Source organism: Parasteatoda tepidariorum, chromosome 5 (genome assembly GCF_982258835.1).
Source record: "Parasteatoda tepidariorum strain Cologne lab strain chromosome 5, Ptep-v5.0, whole genome shotgun sequence".
NCBI lineage: Eukaryota > Metazoa > Arthropoda > Arachnida > Araneae > Theridiidae > Parasteatoda > Parasteatoda tepidariorum.
In genome coordinates this window covers 81,983,546-81,990,692 of record NC_141759.1, presented here as the reverse complement: position 1 = coordinate 81,990,692, position 7,147 = coordinate 81,983,546, and the positions used below count along the sequence as shown (strand labels likewise).

Here is a 7,147-nt window from a genome sequence, read left to right as displayed (position 1 = left end):
TCTTTTTATTCCTCATTACTTGAATTTAATCACGATTCTTATTTACTTTTCAATTCCTCATAGGATGGAGTTGTTGGGGGTATTCAATTGAAGCGTATTCATTAATTGATTTTGTTTTACGTGTGCTGACTAAAATGTTTAGCCGTACAATTTGGCAAGCTTTAATATATGGGTTAATCCTTATTAGCCCTACAGGAAACTTGTTTCATGAAAGCGTTCGTGTAAAATCAGTATTAGGGTAATAAAAAAAAGCGGCCGTTTAAAGAATGTGGGCGTGGCTAATTTGCCAAACTTATTTTACCTTTAATCAATCACAAATTCAATTAATTATTTTATAACAGTTGTTGAACAGACGACCTAATTTTTGGGGTTTACGACTATTAATGTTCAACTTCGCAGCCTTGTAATTTTGAACCCAATACAGAAAATAAGCGAACTCCTGGATCAAGTATTGAGAGAAATTTGCCTTCGTGGAGGATTTTTTGATGGAACTAACCCCGCATTTACGTTACATGGAGAGGAAAACAAAGAAAACCTCCCACGGTTAGGGGACTCTAACCCATAATCTGTCTACCACTGAGAATATTTTACGTTAGCACTGTAGTCGGTGCGAGCCGGGTGCGGAATTCATATTGACCAGCCATCGCTGGGATTCGAACCCGGTTCTCAGTGGAAGGCGAAAGCTCTAAAAAAATTAGAAAAATCTTCTTAAAGTTTTAATGTTCTAGAATTTCATAAAAATTCGTGAGCTGGGACGGAGGCCACGACGCCCTATAAAAAATGAGGCGGAACAGCTGGATCAAGTATTGAAAAAATTTGCCTTCGTGGAGGACTTTTTGATGGAAATTTTCTGCTGTTAAATCACGAAACCCTCCCACGGTTAGTTTGACGGCAAGGGGACTCTATCCCATGATCCGTCTACCACTGATGATATTTTACATCAGTACTGAAACCCAGTATTTATGAATTATAAGTAAATATTTACACTAATTTCATGTTGTCACGACCTCACGTTATAATGTCCGTAAGCAGGGGTCGTAGATTCTCCTGTATATTTTACGATATCTTTCTCACTACGGAAATTAGAAACACTTCTGCTACTGAAATGTCCGGAACTCATACTTATCGTGGTTATTGATATTTTAAGAAAAATATATGTTATAAATACCTGGCATACATAACTAATAAAATAGGTATATTTGTTTATTTAATTCATCAGTTCAATAGAATTATATTTGTGTAACGATAAATAATTCTATCAGAGCCGCGATGGCTCAGATGATGGAGCGTTCGCCTTCCAATGAGGCGAACCGGGTTCGAATCACAGTCGATACGAATTCCGCATCCGGCTTGCACCGATCTCAGTGCTGACGCGAAATACCCTCAGTGGTAGGCATGGGTTAAAGTCCCCTTGCCGTCAGGCTAACCGTGGGTGGTTCTCGTGGTCTTCCTCTCCATATAACGCAAATGTGGGGTAGCTCCATCAAAAAGTCCTCCACGAATGCAAATTTTTCCCAATACTCGATCCAGGAGTTCCCTTGTCTTCCGGATTGGGTTAAAAATTACATTCTACGGAGTTGAACATTAGTAGTCGTAAACCCATAAAATTGGGTCGGTTGCTCAACGACGGTTATAAAATAATGGCTTACAATAGAACGTTCGCCTTCCCACTCGAATTCATCACCGACTTGCATAGACCAAAGTGCTGATGTAAAATATCCTTAGTGGTAAAGGATCATGGGTTATAGTTATAAAATTTTATGGATTATAGTCACAGTTATAAAATTCGCGTTTTTTTTTCAAAGATAATTTTATGCAAAAAAAAAGTATTTCGAGTAATTATTTATTATTATTTTTTATTAATGGTCGAAAAAATTTTGAATTGTAAAGTATGAAATTTTTTAAATCATTACATAGAATTTAATATCACATTGCAAAATATAAAACTTGAACTTAATTTGGTTCCTCCTGAGAAATCGAATTTAATTTTTGAATATAATTATGCAATTATTATGCATTTTAATTTATGAATATCATTAAATAATTATTATGAATTTTAATTTATGAATATCATTATATAATTATTATTAATTTTAATTTATGAACATGAATCGAATTTTAATTATTGATATGACATTTTTTTTTAAAATTAATTTTCTCAGAAACTATTCGACCGATTTTGTGGAAATTCGGCATTTTTCGGTATCAAATTACATTTTTTAAAATAATGTAAAAATTTGTATGCCTTACAATTTAATAAATTTTCTACTATTATTAAATTAAATTATAAAAAGTAATGAATAATTATTTAATAATATTTTTTGCATGGAATAATTATCTTTAACAACAGTTTTCAAATGATTTACTACAAATTTTGACAATAGATATAGTTTTCGTTGCACTTAGAGTTTTTTTAATTAAGCTGGTGGCGTAACTACCACTAAGTTTATTAAATACCGATTTTACTAGTATAAAAAACATATTAACTTAAATATATCTAGAGGTAACTTTGATGGAAGAATGTTGACATTGTCGAAAGCATATTATTCCCACATTGGTGACACCCGGACGTTGATATGAACTCGTTAACATCGATGAATGAGAACTACACTGATCGATTGATTTACTCACAAAATAGCTCTCAAAAACCCGATGAAATAAATACAATTCTCCCGGCCAATTAAAGAAAAATAATAATAAGCGAAAATAATAAATAAATTAACAGCAATAAACAACTAGTGGTATGTAGTCGTTCATCGAATTCTGTCACAAATAAAATTCTGATGCGAAGTAATGTGGTTTAACTGCCTCTAAGATAATTAAGTACTAACTATCTAGTATATATAACATGCTAACTTGTTTTAACATAAAATATTAAGGAAAATAACAGACGCCCCCTGGTATATCAACATGAAAGATTTATTGAAGTGATTGAAGACAGTACAAAATACAGCTCGATGACTGCGTTTTTCTTGTCGGACGGGGTATTTTCTAAAACAATTTATGTAAATAATTTATGTAAATAATGTATATATATTTTATTTTTTCTCTTATCATTATTAACTATTATCCTTGGATATTTTTTTTTCTTCTCATCGTTTATTTAATTCTATTTAGTCAGGACTAGGACTGGGCTATAATATATCGATTTAACGCCTGTATCGGCAGGCCGATACAGCGACTTTCGTTCCAGGCGATGCATCAGAAATCTGATTTAAGCCGTCGAATAAAGAAGACGAACGATATAGCGATACAAGACACGCAAGGATCTCTTACGTTCCGATGCCAACTCGCGCTGGGGAAGACGATGTACGTATCGTTATATTGAAACGGCCTTGATTGATGAGAGGTAGAATCAGAATCAGTTTTGAGAACATATATCGTGATCTCACATGTTCGTTTCCGCGCCTCTTAGTTTTCTTTGTTGCGACTTGATATCGTTTCTTGTAGATTATTTTCAGTGGGACAGACTTCGTGATCGCCGTCGTTACCTTGTTCTGAACGTAATCTATTATTGAAAATAATATATAAAGAAGTGTTTCTTAATTAATTAGGTAATTTTTTTTTGAAACAAAACTTTATTTTTTATTTTTAAATGTGAAAATTAATTTTGATATTATATGCTTAATTATTATTTTACCTTATTGAATTTATTACAAACGGAAATTTAATTTAAGGTGCCCATAAAGAATTAAATTAAAAAGTAATTAAATTTGTTAGGCTATTTTTTACTTCATTTGAATTTATTAAAAACTTTTTGGATAAAATAATAATTTTATAGGTTTTTATTACTGATTTTAAACTTATTAATCATTTTTATAAATAAAATTATAACAAAACTTATTTTTCCTCTTTTGGATTTGGACGTAAGTCAATAAACTTTGTTTATTCAAAAAAATTAGTAACGTTTGCGATTGCGATTTCTTTTTTTAAAATCATTTAGCACTTCGTTTTATTAAAGAGTGTAATCGTGTTTTTTAGTTTTCTTTCAATATTGTCAGTTGAATATATTATCGAAAATCATAATTCTTTTGTTTTTATTTTTAAGAAATTAAACCTTACTTTGTTTTTTCGTTCAGAATTCGGTAATTATTCAATTTAACTTTATTATTTATGTGAAATAATAATGATAAAGAATAGTGTTGTTTTAAAAGTGTTTTTTTTTTTTTTTTGTTTGTTTAATTTATTTAGCACTTTGTTTTAAGCATACAAATAATTTTTAACGAACTTATTTTTTAAATTTTCTTTCTATATTGTTAGGTAAATATATTGATAAATTTCAATTTTATTTATTTTTTTATTATTTATTTTTAAACTAAGAAATCTTTCGTTATTTCGGCGATCGTTTTTAGAAAATATAACATTAATATCTTTCTTAAGCAAAACATATACACATCAAATTCATAAATTGATTTAAATCAATCTGAGTATGTAGTTTTGATAGAAATCCGACTTTCTGCGCCTTACAAGTAAATGAATTTCAAAAATACTATATCGCGATGCAAAAATGACGATGCATCACGATATAAAATTTCTTATATCGCCCAGTCCTAGTCAGGACAGTTATTGGGGAGCAACCCGTGAAAGCCACGTGGGAAGCAGGTCCCCAGGACATAGGGATCCCAAACTCCTCAATTTCAATTTTGCTTTGGCAATTATTAATCACACCTGTCACTCAAATGAATGTGTAAAAGCCCGTATTAGGACTGAGATACAGATATTGATTTTAAATACGAATTGTAATTCAATCGTGAGATGAAGATCTCACGATTGAATAGATGAAGGTTGATAGATGAAGGTTGACATTGTCGATATATTCGCTAGATGAGTGAGTAATCCACGAAAATTTGACTTATTCAGTGTCATTTTTTGAATTTTTTTCCCCGAAACAATGTTTTTCTTCAGAAAAAAAAATCCTCCGCTTTCAGGGAAAACTATATTCAAATAGCTTAAAAGAAATCAAAACGGAATAAAATATGAATGATTATTTTTTTCATCTTTGAAGTACAACAAATTATGGAAAATTTAAAAAATAAGTTGCAATATAAAACATTTTAATGTATAAACGTTAATTTTGTATAAATTTTTCTATTCGTGGCATGATAAAATAAAAATGTGTACAATAAGAAAAACAATGCATTAAATTTGTTACAATCATGACATGAAGTATCTAGTAGTGCTTTATGTTTAAAACTTATATTTACTTCTTTAGCCCGTTAGCGCCGCTGGTGTAGTGGTATCATGCAAGATTCCCATTCTTGCGACTCGGGTTCGATTCCCGGGCGGCGCATAGTTGCAACTAAATTAATTTTACTTTCTGATAATTAATTTTTATTTAGAATGCAGAGTTCTACTTCCTGTTGTGATAAATTTGACCTTGATTGAATCGAAAGATGATAAATTTGATTGACACGAAAATTGCATACTAATCAAGAAATTTGTTTCGGAGTGCATGCATTCTTAAATTAAATAGATTTGAACGAAAAATAGTAAATTATTAGTGAAATTTATCCAGAACTTTAAATTACCATAGCAGTAATTTTTATCATTATAATTTTTATAACATAATTTTCATACATGAAATGAAGATAAAAATTATAAGGTTCAATTTTAATTTTATAAAAATTCTAAATTATTTCAATTGCAGAATGAAAATAAAAATTTTTTGTTCCAATATATAGGCACACTAATATAAAAATAAAACAAAAATAAATTGAAATAAAACAAAATAAATTTATGCAAGTATAATCAACAGTAATATTAATTCGAAAAAGGAAATAACTTGTATTTTGCTAATATCATATATCACAAAACGTATCACCTTTATGAGAGTTGATATTTCGGAAAGTACTATCCGTATATGTAATTTGTTTCGTAATTACTACAAATTATGATAAATTGAAACAAAATTTTGAAAAAGAAAAACAAAATGAAAGTTAGAAAACTTTATTTTATAGCTGACAGATGTCAGCACTAATCGAGAAAAAATAAGAAACTTATGTTCAACTCTGTGGTTCAAGTTATGAAGCAATATTTACTTCTAGTGATATAGTGCCATCTAGCGATAATAATAGGAAACAATAATGATCTAGGACTGAGATTTGAGATATTCACAATCCTTCTACAAATTGGTTTTATAAATTGGTGAAGATTAAACTTGTTTATTGAATTACAATTAATAATATATTAAAAAGTGAATACTCTAAATATCTTCAGTTTTCCTACAGCTTTTTTATTTTAAAAATAAACATTAATCTATTTATATTATTTCCTTTGTCCTATCCAATTATTTATATTGTAAAATATAAGAAAAATATGTATAACAATGTAGGCTTATTAAAAACATAAATTATTTTAATTGCTAAACTTTATTTATTTATATTTTTTTTTGAAAATTACGCACATTTGCAATCCGTTTTCCGACTTATTACATATGATGGCATTTATGTCAATTCTCTACGATTTAATTATAATATTTCAATTAACAAAATATTTTTAAAAAAAATAGCAATAAAGTTTAAGTAATAATGTATTCTTGCTTAATCGTAAAATTATTAAAAGTGAATAAAATTAAGAGAAAGCGAAACAAAAGAAATAAAATTAAAAACAAAGTTTGTATTACGGATTTGAAAGAAAATATATTATTCACTTTTAAAAGTCACGAGGGGAGAGTTTCGACGGTGATCGCAGTTAAGTAAGTAATAAGTTGTTTTTTTTTCGCTTGACAAGAAGAATAAATTTCCCTTTTTAGTTCTCATAATAATTTATACAATTTTATTTGACATTTTTTTTTAATTTTCTTTTTATTCGCTACAGACAATTGTCTGTTTTTGGTAGTCGAAAGAATGGCGTTGGTTAAACGCATGCATGGCGCATTTTAACTAGCACAAATTAGAATTCATTATTCACAAGAATTTTTCCTTTTTACTCCTTAATTTTGCACTAATTACTTACTGTTCTTTTACTCGTTATAGATTAAAAGTTATGTCTCCACATAAGAATATAAAAGTTAACTACTAGGGAACACTTTCCTATTAGCTAACAAATTAGAGTAAGAAAGAAAAAAGTGGTACCAGAGGTATGTTATTTAATAGATTCATAAAAATGCAATAATTCTTATCCATATCCACTACCTAATTTCAAAGAA

At 29.1% G+C, this 7,147-nt stretch overlaps 1 non-coding gene across 1 annotated transcript; it reads left to right on the top strand.

The window, feature by feature from the left end:
• Window positions 1-5,219: 5,219 nt before the first annotated feature.
• On the top strand, window positions 5,220-5,290 carry TRNAG-CCC (transfer RNA glycine (anticodon CCC)). Its single transcript has one exon. It is a non-coding gene; the product is annotated as a tRNA-Gly (tRNA).
• The last annotated feature ends 1,857 nt before the right edge of the window (window positions 5,291-7,147 follow it).